Below are 13,011 nucleotides of genomic sequence, written 5' to 3' on the forward strand. Positions count from 1 at the left end.
ACTATGGTCAGCGATGATCAGCCATGGTGGCTTGACCATGGTCAACCATGGTTGCCATGGTCACCATGGTATACCATGGTCGACCATGCTTTAGCATGGCCGAGCATGGTCAGCCATGGTCTTCACCTCACTTGACCATGGTTGACCATGGTCACTTTTAAGTATACCATGGTCAACCATGCTTTATCATGGGTGAGCATGGTCAGCCATGTTCATCACCTCACTTGACCATGGTTGACCATGGTCACTTCAAGTATACCATGGTCAATCATGCTTTAGCATGGGTGAGCATGGTCAGCCATGGTCATCACCTCACCTGACCATGGTCACTTCAAGTATACCATGGTCAACCATGCTTTAGCATGTGTGAGCATGGTCAGCCATGGTCATCACCTCACCTGACCATGGTTGACCATGGCTACTTCAAGTATACCATGGTCAACCATGCTTTAGCATGGCTGAGCATGGTCAGCCATGGTCATCACCTCACCTGACCATGGTTGACCATGGTCACTTTTAAGTATACCATGGTCGACCATGCTTTAGCATGGCTGAGCATTGTCAGCCATGGTCATCACCTCACCTGACCATGGTTGACTCTGGGTAGTGAATGAGAAAAAGCGCCCTCTGTTGTTATTAATCGTATTTAATGCATATTTACAACATTGTGAATAAATATTTGACACCATAAAATATAAAAACTAGTAATTTGATAAGTTAAAATAAGATTTTTAACGGAATAAATCTAAATAATATGATTATGCAGTTTATTCCGTTAAATATTTACCACATAATTTTTGACCATGGTTGACCATGGTCACTTTAGATAGACCATGGTTGACCATGGTCTCTGGCCGTGGTGCCATTTTTCAAAAACATGGTTGACCATGGTTGACCATGGTCAAAAACATGGTTGACCATGGTCAAAACATGGTTGACCATGGTCAAAAACATGGTTGACCATGGTCAAAAACATGGTTGACCATGGTCAAAAACATGGTTGACCATGGTCAAAACCCTGGTTGTTGAACTATGGTTGACAATGGTTCAACCATGGTCAAACATGCTAAGTTTTAACCATGGTTGACCATGGTCACTTTAGATAGACCATGGTCAAAAGGTTAACCATGGTTGACCATGGTCTCTGGCCGTGGTGCCATTTTTCAAAGCATGGTTGACCATGGTTTGACCATGGTCAAAACCCATGGTTGAACCATGGTTGACCATGGTTAACCATAGTTCAACCATGCCTTTTTCGCATAGGTGGTTTCCTTGCCCCTAACATATGCATAACTTTTGTTACCAGTCCAGTGTGTTATTATTTTTGAGAAAAATGCAAAAATAGTCACAAATTTATCAAGGGGTGTAGTACTGTAGTACCACCTTTATGCTTCTGCCCATTTTAAAGCAGGTTTTGTTTTTAAATCAACCCCTCAGAAGTTCAGAACCCAAGAACCATCAAATAACAAGATTTTACAAGAGCCTCCTCCTCTTCAATCTGCAGACATAAATGGTTGAGTAACTTGAGTTTACATAATTTGTATAAAAAAAGCTCCTCCCCTCCTCCTCCTCTTTTTGAAAACATCTAGACAATCAAAAGGCTTTTTAATTACTTATTTGCTCATCAAAAATTGGAAATGGATCTTCAATTTCAACATAGTTTCTAGTCAAATTGATCTAAAAATTGTAACTTTAGATCAAGTTTTCCTTTTAAAACATACATATGCAGGCATGGACTTTGGAGTACATGGAAACAGAGAATATAATTCTTGATATCATTCAAGGTTCATTGGACAAAGTCCACAAATATTATGGAATTACTGACCCTGCTAATTTTGCAGGTCACCCATTTTATATAAAAAAATAAAATACAATGTAACATACTTTTTTCTCAAAGTTCAATCCATATGCATGTACTGTAAATATAATCTTTTTTTTTTCAGTTAGACAAAAGGAGTGGAAAGTTCTAACCATTCATCCAAAACCAACTTTTTATTTAATTGGTAGCAATTGGTAAGTTGTTAGTGAATTGCATTTTGTGACCTGCTTTCAAAATGTGCATGAAGTTTATTAACTAGGGGGGGGGGGAAGTCATACCTTCTTGGTATCTAGATATTCTATATGAAAAGGACCCAAAATAGGAATATTATTGTACTGAGGAAGAGGAGTGTCACCCTGGTGGGGAAATTATTTTTATTATATTGTAACATTTTTTCTCTTTCATTCAACATCACTCAGAGGGGGGGGGGAGGGTCATACCTTCTTGGTATTTCAAGATATGAAAAGGACCCGCACTACAAATATTTACCAGGTCTAATGAGAGGAGTGTCCCTCCTTGGCTACGCCTCTGCTAAGAACCCCCCGGAGAGGCTGACAGTAGCCATGGTAGCAGATTTGGGGTATGGTAATAGCATTTGAACTGAACCGTGCGAACATACGGGGAGGGGGGGGGTCTTTAGTGCATGTCGCAAAACTTTTACTGTAAGCATTACTGATAATATCTTTGTTCTTTCAAATCCTCAAGAGTTAATTACTGCTTTCTATATCTAAATATGAATATCACCTGATGGCTTTCAAATAAACCACGTAGCAACATCAGCTAGCAAACACAATCTAATTATATAAATGATGTACATAATATTATCCACCTTGTAATAATGCCTGCTGCACAATTATGTCAGATATGCTATATTGTATAAACCAATCAATAAAAGGTCTGATTATAATAAATATATAACATGTACACAGTGATCACTCTGCGCTAATGCCACTGCCTCCTAACAATTTTTTCTCCCCACAATCGTTTTTTCGTCACAGGCAAATGCAATTCAAATTTGGTAATCGTCAGGGAATTGGGCAAAGGCAGTTATATATAAAAACGTATGCACAGTAACATGTTATCGAGCTTCATTATTGGCTGGCACCTGATTGAGTCGTATCCACAGTGCCACAAAACAACTAATAGTTTACTCCGAAGCATCTCACACAAAAATTACCGCCAAACCACGCGTGCATAAATATGTTGCAAACTGGCAACTGTAAGACTCTGTAAAAGAATCGCCAACCAGTCTAGCGATTTTAAACGACGAGCACACTTTAGCGCAATTTGAGCCCATCTATAAATGACAAGTATCCCTGGTTTTGAGGCGGTGCAGATATTGCAATCAACGAGGCTCTGATTATAATATATTAAGGTGTCCGATTATCATGTACTGTGACAAAATATAGAGAGAGCAAGTGCTCACAGAAGCTTGCTACTACTAGATTCAAAATTACAATGCATACATGTATTCATTCTTTGTGTGTTATTTAGCCAGTAAGTAATAAAACTTACGTTGGCTTTCGTTAAACAACCCAAGCTTGGTAAGATTTAACGAGATTTATTAATTTGTTTGCTTCGTATGTAATCGTAAACCTGTGTAAATGATTAGTAGTTGAAATTTACACCAACACAATCAATGATGCAAATCTTTACATCTTATAAATACCCAATTTGGTGTATTTTTTCACAACTTCAGAAAATCCTTAATATCTGTAACAGTATTCTAATTCAGAAAATCGTGGATTTAAGGTTTGTAGTAAAAAATGTCTCACAATTAAAAAAAACTAGGTCTCACAAGTGCTATTAATTGCAATAAATTGCCTGAAAAATGTTAACAAATCCAGCAATTGATGGAGCAAAAATGTTGTAAAAGGAGGTCACAAATACTTTCAGTAAAATTTACATAATCAGTGTAGTCATGGTAGCCAAATGTGTTTTTCTGATTTTAAAAATTCTACAAAACTTTCCCCCACATTTAGTATGTATGTAACATGGATAAATTGAGAAAATCAAAATCTACAATTATCAAAAAGCTCATTGTTTTCCTTCATATAAATACAATCATTTTGTTGTCTTCTTGGTGCTGTGAGATTTACTGTGTACGTATTTAACGAAAATGAAGACTATTAAAAAACAAATTTCAATCACATTCAATTAGCAAACTGGCACATCACATCGCTATGCAAAATCACAGGAATGTTTCAATATTTCCTCCATTTGAAATTTCACTCCGGTATTTTCTCCCAACTTCCAATTTCCCCTGTGCAGTGTAGAGGCCATTGCACCCTATTCAAGATATGCATCTCTGGTGGAATGAAATGATAGGATGTCATGTAAGGGTCACACTGATTGGCAATTATCATTGAATGTGTGTGTAGATTTCAAGTTCAAAACTTGGAACTATTTGCTATGCTCTTGAAAAGTTTAATAAAATCACAGGAAATATCTCCATTATATTATACTTTGTCTTTTGTGTGGGTGTTTGTTTGTGTCAAAACATAGCAACTGAATAATTTCTAATTATTTTGGATTTGGAAAATGGTTGCCACATCTTGAAGCAGCTAATACACTTTTAAAACAATTAAACAATTATTGCTAAAAACTTATTTTGGACATGCTCTTACTAAGTTTGAGAAAGTGGCTACCTTGAGTCAATGGATACATTTTAATCAATCTGTGTTTTTAATTTCACCAACTTTTAGGTTCATTAATATACCAAAGATACTCATGGGAATACTGTCCTCAACACGGTCCATCAACTTTTATGCATTTTGTATTCCCATTGGATAATTCAATCACACACCACTTTTACCACACAAAAATTACACTTCCTTTAAGTTCCTCATGAACAAAACTAAAAATCCACCTCTAGTCAATTAAATTGAATTCTACTATTTGAATATCATAGCCCTGCCCTATACCAAAATAAGTTCTGTCTGTTTTAGAATAACCCAATTATGACCCACACTTGACTATTTTAATCGGCTCGCTATAAAGCACACCTAATTAATTACTCAGGTCAACATGAACAAAAATCTACCATTGTCTCCTCCCACAAGTCATGTAAAACCATGCAGCCCTGCATGTCAAAAATTCTATAATGCTAACATGAACTTCGAACTCCACACTTCATGTTTATGCAGCAAGCAGACAGTCACAACTCCAATAAATTATTATATCTGTTTCCAGTTTTAATTACAAAGCGCACATTGACGACACTGCACTAATAATAGATCATAACAACATCCCTGCCGCACGATTTATGCAAGCAAGCAAGCCCAAGCTGTAAAACCGGCACTATTTTTCTATACTCATTCCACTTGTGCAATTATTATAATTTAGCTTGGCAGGTTTTAAGCATGTGATAAGGTAGTCTACACTTTGTATGTTTATTGCCGTGCCCTTTGTTAGCCTTGCCAATATGGCTTTGTACAAAGCACTGTGATACTGAGAGCAAGGAGTCGCTCAGAAATTTGACACCGTTTTGCAAATTTCTTCTTTTTTTTCTATCCAGTTCCTGCAGTGCGTGTACATGTATAGAATTAACATGGTGATCTATGATGACTAGTACAGACCCCAAAGGATCCTCATTCTTTGATATAAAAAAATGCACATAATCATCCGTAGCAAATGGATAGATAGCACAGTTATAGTTGAATCAAGAAAATATCAATTGCTAGGTCATCCTACATGTACATGTAGAAAAAAAATCAACTGAATTTATTGCAGATGTACCGAATTTACTAAAACTAATCAATCGTAAAGGCCAATTGTATAATGGCATCAAGTATATATTGTATTGTATGCCAAGTGTTTCATAATGTGTAAACCAACTAAATGATATGTTGTCCACGATTCAAAAATATTCATTCAGATTCCTTTTCAAAACAAAATTGCTACATCTGATCAATCTGAAAGATACATTCTTATATTCTGATATCTGATCAAAATGAACCACTATCTTCCAAAACTGTCTGATGTCCAAATCTGTTCCCACTCGTTTACAAAATAACCAAAATATCTTATCCCTGGCACAAACTATGCCCATACTAGCCTCTGAAACTCCTATAATAATGCAGTTGAAATAGGCCTCTCATGATTGGTTGAAAGTTTCAACTCATTATCATATATCTGCATGGCAATTCTCTTTATAAACAGCAGCCATTTAGCTTTTCACTCTAGTGCTATAGCCAACCTGTGCTATCCACCTCTCACCATAACAGGCTGCCCTCAGCAAAACTATTCTCCCTGACTCTATGGCAATGTGCAACGTTGAATTTACTAGTGCTGGTTTGTACTGTAGGGACTTCACTTCTAGGAATACTACACACATTTTCCCTGGGTTCCTTTGGAAGAATTGTTTCCCGAGCTATGATTTAAATGCGAATAATTTATAACCATCCTTTTTCCAACTGGACTAGCTGTTTGACCTTAGACTCGGAAGAGTCTATGATTTGACAAAAATTCCTAGCCACCATATGAACTACAAATTTAACATGAGAACTATGGGTATTCTGTTTTGTTACCACACTGGTTTTAATTAAATAGTTTTAATTACCTTTTCCTTTTCCACATTTCCAAGTGGTAGAAAATGCTAAACTCTTCAGTGTTTCAAAAGGTACATGGATAAAAATATCTGAAATTGGTGATATTATATTAAAATGTAATGAATTAGTAATTGCAATCCAAAATGATCTTTGCTCAGCTTATCATTATAACAACTAATGACATGATAACTAAATGCATTTAACCGAATTCAATTATAAAAACTTAAAATATGAACATAATAATTAATATAGTGCAGTTCATATTCACTTTGAGTCATATTATTATAATTATTCACGGTATACATACATGTGACATGACAACACCCTAAAAATGCCAACCTGTCATTATATTATGATCAATAGTTTATCAAGTTTCCAGATCAACCTGTAACCCGTGTGTGTCCAGCATTTAAGGAGTCTAAGAAGCAAGGAAGCTTCCTTCCTGCCAAATTAAAAATCTTCATAACAACTTCAATATAAAGCTGTACATGCATACAAGCTTGCAGTGTACTCACATTGCAAGCACACAATATATTATAGCTCATCAAATCTAATTATTCTTCCTCAGGTACAGCTACATTTCGTCATGACCTTTTTGTCGTAATGAATTCGCTCTGGCTAAATACTGTACTCACTCATAAACACACACCATATTATAACACTTTACAAGAAGAAGTAAAAGAGATAGAGAGAGAGACACAGTGGAGTAATAAATGCAAGCATGCATGTAGTGCGTTGACAGCCAGGCGATGGAATCGAGAGTTTTGTGTGTTGAGAAGATGTTACTGTGGGGCATTATGGAAATAAAATATTACCGCGGTGCATAGCATCCATAGGAGAATTGAGAAAAAGGTTTTTTTTATATATGTGTGGACGGCAGGACGGCTTAGATTCAATCATGTCACGTAATATCAACGGAGCAAGCCGAATCACACCTGTAGTAGTAATTATTACTAAAGGGGTAGGAAATATAGTGCAGGCTAGCCACCAAAAGTGAGCTAGGCAGCGGAGTCAAGGCAAAGTCTGATGTTAAGACAATGAAGGGTCCTGTCATTAACTATTGATTGTGAGGAGAGATTTGGGAAAGAAAATGGCTGCAGGAAATCTGTTCAACATCTTGTATACAACATTCCATATCAAAGTAAATATATAGGGTATGCCATGCTCATGCCTCCCACTCGCTATCTCTCAATGTTTGCTGAAAGTGAAAAAGATTCCAACTTTTGAGAATTATAGCTCTCACAAAGTTTACAAATACTCCTACCATGAAACTTGGCTGGTGAATTTAAATTTGCAAAGTTTTGGAATTGCAAATTCTGCTCAAATATATTCCCACATGCGGTTCCCCAAAAATTGAAATATATATATATAATGTGAATTTGCATTGTTGTTCTTTTGTTTTGCCTTACATTATTGTACATACCCACCCAAAACAAAATTCTTTGGAAGAGTAAACCCAATTTAATTCTTCCAGTTCCAAGCACTTTGGAGGGATATTGGCATGAATCATGATGTCTGTCTTAAAAATAAAATCTGATCTTGTCCTCATAAAGAATGGAATGAAAATTTCAAGAGATTGCCCTGCCTTAATCTAAAATGATCCTACCACTATCCATTCCATTGTAGGCATATACCTGTTCAGTTCATTAGCTACATATTTTAATACAACAGCATAATTTACATTTTTCAAATTGAATCGAACCGCTTTTGAACCTACATTTTACACTTTTAAACAAAGGATGCCTTAAATACCCAAATTCCTGTAATTAGCTCTGCAAACCTTATAAATGTCTGGATATCAAGTTCATCAATTAACCACAACCCTTAGACTTTATAAAAGAATGATTCATAATTTGCCTAATCCTGTAACAGGGATTTTGCTGAAATTTTAAGAATCTGAACTCTGTATAAACTAAGTGTCTTAGACTACATATAATTTCACCTAAAATTGGTTTGAGTCATTGAAACAGACAAGACACTTCAAGTTGGTGATTATATGTGACATGGTGGAATATTGTAACAAAAAATGTATGACCATTAGTCATCAAGCTGCATGTACATTGATTGCAAGTAATGCAAATTACAGACTTGATTTTCTACAAACACAAGTTGTCCTAATGAGATTATAAAATGCATTATAATATCTACAAGAATACTGACCAGTTGGTTTTCAGGTTTCTATGTAAAACATAGTTCTTATGGGAGTCTACATGACGTTTTTGTTGACGTTTGAAAATTTCAAATTTTTCTAAACAATGATGAAGTTTTGAGTAGAAATATAAAAGCAAAAATATAATGGTACCGTTACAATACCCCTGCCAAAAATATTTTTTATTTCTGGCAAAATTATATAAAAAAAAAAGCAGGATGTATACACAACTATACATGTACTGGACCAATTCATCAAGTACATTACGTATATATCCAGCTTATAGTTATACCTGGACAAAATGTCTCTAGTTTCACCACAATATAGGCCTACATTGCTGGATGTGGTTTCACATAAATTTTATTAATATTTTAGGTTTCAATAGAAGGGCCTACATTTTCACACTGCAACAAACAGGGGTGCGGGGTTGCATAGATTTTCGAAAAAGGGAGCAGCATTTGGGGCAGTGGTTGGAATCCCTGATTGAGGACCAAGTCAGATGGCAGATAGAGCAACAATTTGCATAGCAGTGCAGCCAAATATATTGACAAATTGTTTTTAAAAGCATAAAACAAAACTTTTCACCCAAAATTTAATATTTTAAATTATCAATTTGGAGACAAATTTTGGATGAACGGATAAATTTCATGACAGGGATTCGCCCAATTTTTGCCGGATAGGGGACCCTGAGCCCACCACCCCCACCCACCCACACACACACTTGCATTGTATATCAAACTAAGGCCTACAATCTGAGTTTGGCCTACTACCAGCAGAACATGCAATGGTTATCTAGGCACCACCAAGCCACTGACATACCATCACATCACTACAGCTGCGCAATAACACAGTACTATGGCAAATTGAGAATCCTTATAATTTCTTATAAAAGGCAAAAATGTAATTTTCTTTTTAATTAAAACCAAAAATCACTGTTCAATTACATTATCTCGGATAACCCCGCACCATATGGAAAACGGTAGGACTCGGGCACCACTAAAAAAATCAGTGGGCTCCACAGCACCATTCATGACCACTATGCAGTATACTTGCATTGCCATACACACAACAATAATCACATGCCATCGTAGCCGAAATATTCTGACAATCCATGTTCTGTTGCGAATAACCAAAATAACGTACCTCCATCAATTTTATGCGATTTGGCACGTGCATCACTTCAGTAGACCCTACTACTTCCAAAACAGTACTGGGGCATATAGGCATTGGCACCACTGCACTACCAAGTACCAACACCACTAGTACACAACACAGGCTACACACAGTATACATGGGCACCATGCACAACCAATGCACCAACCACACACCCAGCCAAAACTAAACTAAAACTAACCCAAATATGTGTTGGAAAAACAACACCAATGCTACACCAAGGACAAAGAATAACATGTAATGACTATGATATCATACAGGGTCATTAATGAATTTACTAAAGACAAAGGAATCTGCTAAAATGTTTAAGAAATCACCAAAGTGACCAATGGATAAAATAGTAAACAAAACAAGCCATAGTGAAAGTTTGATAGATCTAGGATATTTATTTGAGAAAAGAATCACAAATTTACCCCATGTAAGTGTTACAGTAAATGTTAGCCATTGGGCAATGATATACTCCACGCCCTAATGTAAAACGACCTTTCATATTTAACAAGTCGGACGGTAATATATTAAGACGATTCGATCCATGATTGTAAGAAAATAAGTAAGAAATTGCACCCAAAACTCGAACCAAAATATCCGCTAGAGTTTCGTGGATTGCAACACGTGTGTCCCCATAACATGAACGACCGAAATAGGGTTGATATCAACCCTCAAAACTACCCCTACCCGGCGAAAGAAAAATCTTAGTAAACCGAGTGATATGGATAATGGAGTCCGGGTGGTTGTTTTCCAATAAAAAGGAATGAGATATTATTTCCACCAGTGCGACATGTTGGAAGGTCATAAAGAAGCGACGGGAAAATGTGACGAATTACCCCGTTGATTAGAGCTACACATTACAAAACAAACCGGCAGAGTCTCTGCGGGACTTACCTCGATAAGTTAGCACGGGTACTGATCAAAAACTAGCAAGATTTACACTCCAAGAATGATCAAAAATGTTGCGATGATGCTGGATGAGAAACGACCACCATTTTTGTTTGCCCTTGTTGTTTCGTATAAATAGGTAAAAGGATAAATGAGGAGACTGTCAATTTATGCATGGGTCGGGCAACAGCAGCTGTGCGTAACATGATGGCTTAGCCCGCGGCACGCTGGGCACAATCAAACCTAAATATCACCGCTAATCACTGTTCAATTTCTACTCTCTTCACCCTAAATCTCAACCTACCAACACCAAAACAATATTCCTACAAGTTTTATCTACCCCTATGTCAACTTATTTGGGATAATTCCATGAAATTATTGGGATACGAGTCGGCTAAAAAAAATGTCACTCGCACGACTTGTCAACGGTCATTCGTAAACATAACATGGGAGATAATAAAGTAGTATTTCTTTCACCTGATATGCACAAATAAATCGCTCAAATTAGCACCGAAAATGGGGGCAAACGGGGTCATAACTGGCCCAACTGGTCCTCAGAATGTTCCTAAAAATCATGGTAATAATATCATGTACCACTCTGATTTTAAAAGGGTGACAATCGGACGAGACAAAGCGGGGAGATGTATGTAGAGCGGATGCGATCCATTTGGGGGCATTTTGGAACAAAGTAAAAATCCACACGCTACACTCATACAACATAACAAAAAAACTCATATGGGTTGTACAAATTGGACTCAAAATAGACACATTTAAAAGGGTGATAAACCCAAGTTACTTACCCCACTATATATCCCAAGTCCCCAGTTAGCCCAGCTATGCTTTATGAGCAAAATATTCGCCAAAACACCACGGTTAAAATCCAGGTAATTCACGGAGTATCAAGAATGGTGAAGATTTCAGGATTTGGGGAAGGTGAATTAAAGGCTGAGCGCATGTGGTTTGTTAGCACTGACGTCACGCCTTCGCCTTGTAAAACAATACCAAATGCTGGGCGATCAAAAGATACAAGGTTTATGATCTCGGGTCAGAATTGCACTCTCTTCACTTTTTAGCATTTTTATACTCTTTACAGGCAATTATCATAGGCATGTTTCATATGAAATTAATCCTGAGATTCTAACGGTTAAAAAAAAAAAAAAATGAACGCATTTGGTGCTTTCGTTAGAAAAGTATGGCGATGTAAAAACTGGGTTTGGGGCAAGTCAAGTCGTAAGTGAGCGTGTGTTTTTCTGTGTGTGTATTTTAATCAATAGGGCAGATGATTGATGGCTGAGTTGTCAAATTAGGGCGAATAAAAACTGTTATCTTCTTCATTATACAATTTTTATTTTCCATAACAATTTTTACTATTTTATCATCCATATATTTCCAAAAAAAATTTCAAAGATCCGTGAGTATTATAACGATACATAACAGGTATGCGTCACATGAAATGTAGGGTATATGAAATGTGTGTATTTATATGACAGAGTTCAGAGCGGTCAGTCGGATCATTTTGGGCACGGGGGCGATTTAGGGACCAATAGCTTTTCATGTCAGTTGTATGCAAATTGATTATTGAAAAAGTCTGGGTTTCCTTTGTCTGTCTATAACATTGACATAGTTGAAGGGGGACAAAGAAAAAGTTAGAGCTTCATAGAATCAATGAAAATTTTGTATCTTAGTCGTGCAGTGCAGTGAGTGGGGAAATTGAGGAAAATTTAAATCACCAAGCTTTTACTTTTTTCACTGAGAATAGAATCGCGCTGGATAGAGCCCCGGGGGGGCACTCACATGTTAAGGTGGTACGGGTATGTGCGGCGGTCAAGGGTCCCTTTTTCAGGCTCTCCGGCAGTTCCTTAAGCCCCACATTTGGATCTGCTCCAGTTCTTTGAGCCTCAAAGTCTGACAATTGGAGCTCTTTAAGCTCAAATTTGGAAAAAATTGAGAATTTTTAGCTCAACAGCCTATAATTTGGCCCTAATTTCAGTTCTTCAAGCCCCTATTTTGCCCGAAAATCAGTTCTTAGTTCCCAAAATTCGGCGCTCCGCGCCGCACACCCCTACCAAAATTTAAGTTGAGTGCCCCCCCCCCCGGGGATAGAGCAAGAGGAGAAATCAAGATGGGTAGCTTGGAAGCCGCTCGCTTCCAGCTCAGTGCAATTATCAAAATGAATATTAATGTTATCAAGCCGCGCTAGCTAGCGTGATAAATCGCTTGTATTTTAATATTCAAATTTACTAAATACAGGAAAAGACAAACAATTGTGCAGTTCTGTTCTGGTGCACAGATATTTTATGTCGATATTCAATTTCCCTATTTGATATGATGTTGGTAATGGTATGGAAAATATGGTGTTCTTGTTGCGATTTTGCATTTATTCCAGTATTTTCATATTTCCAAATTATTTTTGTTGCTTTCATTTTTCTTCATATTCTGGAATG

At 36.9% G+C, this 13,011-nt stretch overlaps 1 protein-coding gene across 2 annotated transcripts in view; it reads right to left on the reverse strand.

The window, feature by feature from the left end:
- Nucleotides 1-11,648, reverse strand: part of LOC140141979 (uncharacterized) — a 43,419-nt gene extending 31,771 nt beyond the window's left edge. The window contains exons 1-2 of one of the 2 annotated variants that reach the window (XM_072163877.1): nucleotides 11,368-11,648; nucleotides 10,574-10,685 (exon numbers count right to left, since the gene is read on the reverse strand). The gene's annotated coding sequence lies outside the window, so the exon portion shown is untranslated. The remainder of the gene's footprint in view (nucleotides 1-10,573; nucleotides 10,686-11,367) is intronic. The other variant, XM_072163876.1, reaches the window with a different exon arrangement.
- Between the last annotated feature and the right edge of the window lie 1,363 nt (nucleotides 11,649-13,011).

The sequence above is a fragment of the Amphiura filiformis genome, chromosome 20 (assembly GCF_039555335.1).
Source record: "Amphiura filiformis chromosome 20, Afil_fr2py, whole genome shotgun sequence".
Lineage (NCBI taxonomy): Eukaryota > Metazoa > Echinodermata > Ophiuroidea > Amphilepidida > Amphiuridae > Amphiura > Amphiura filiformis.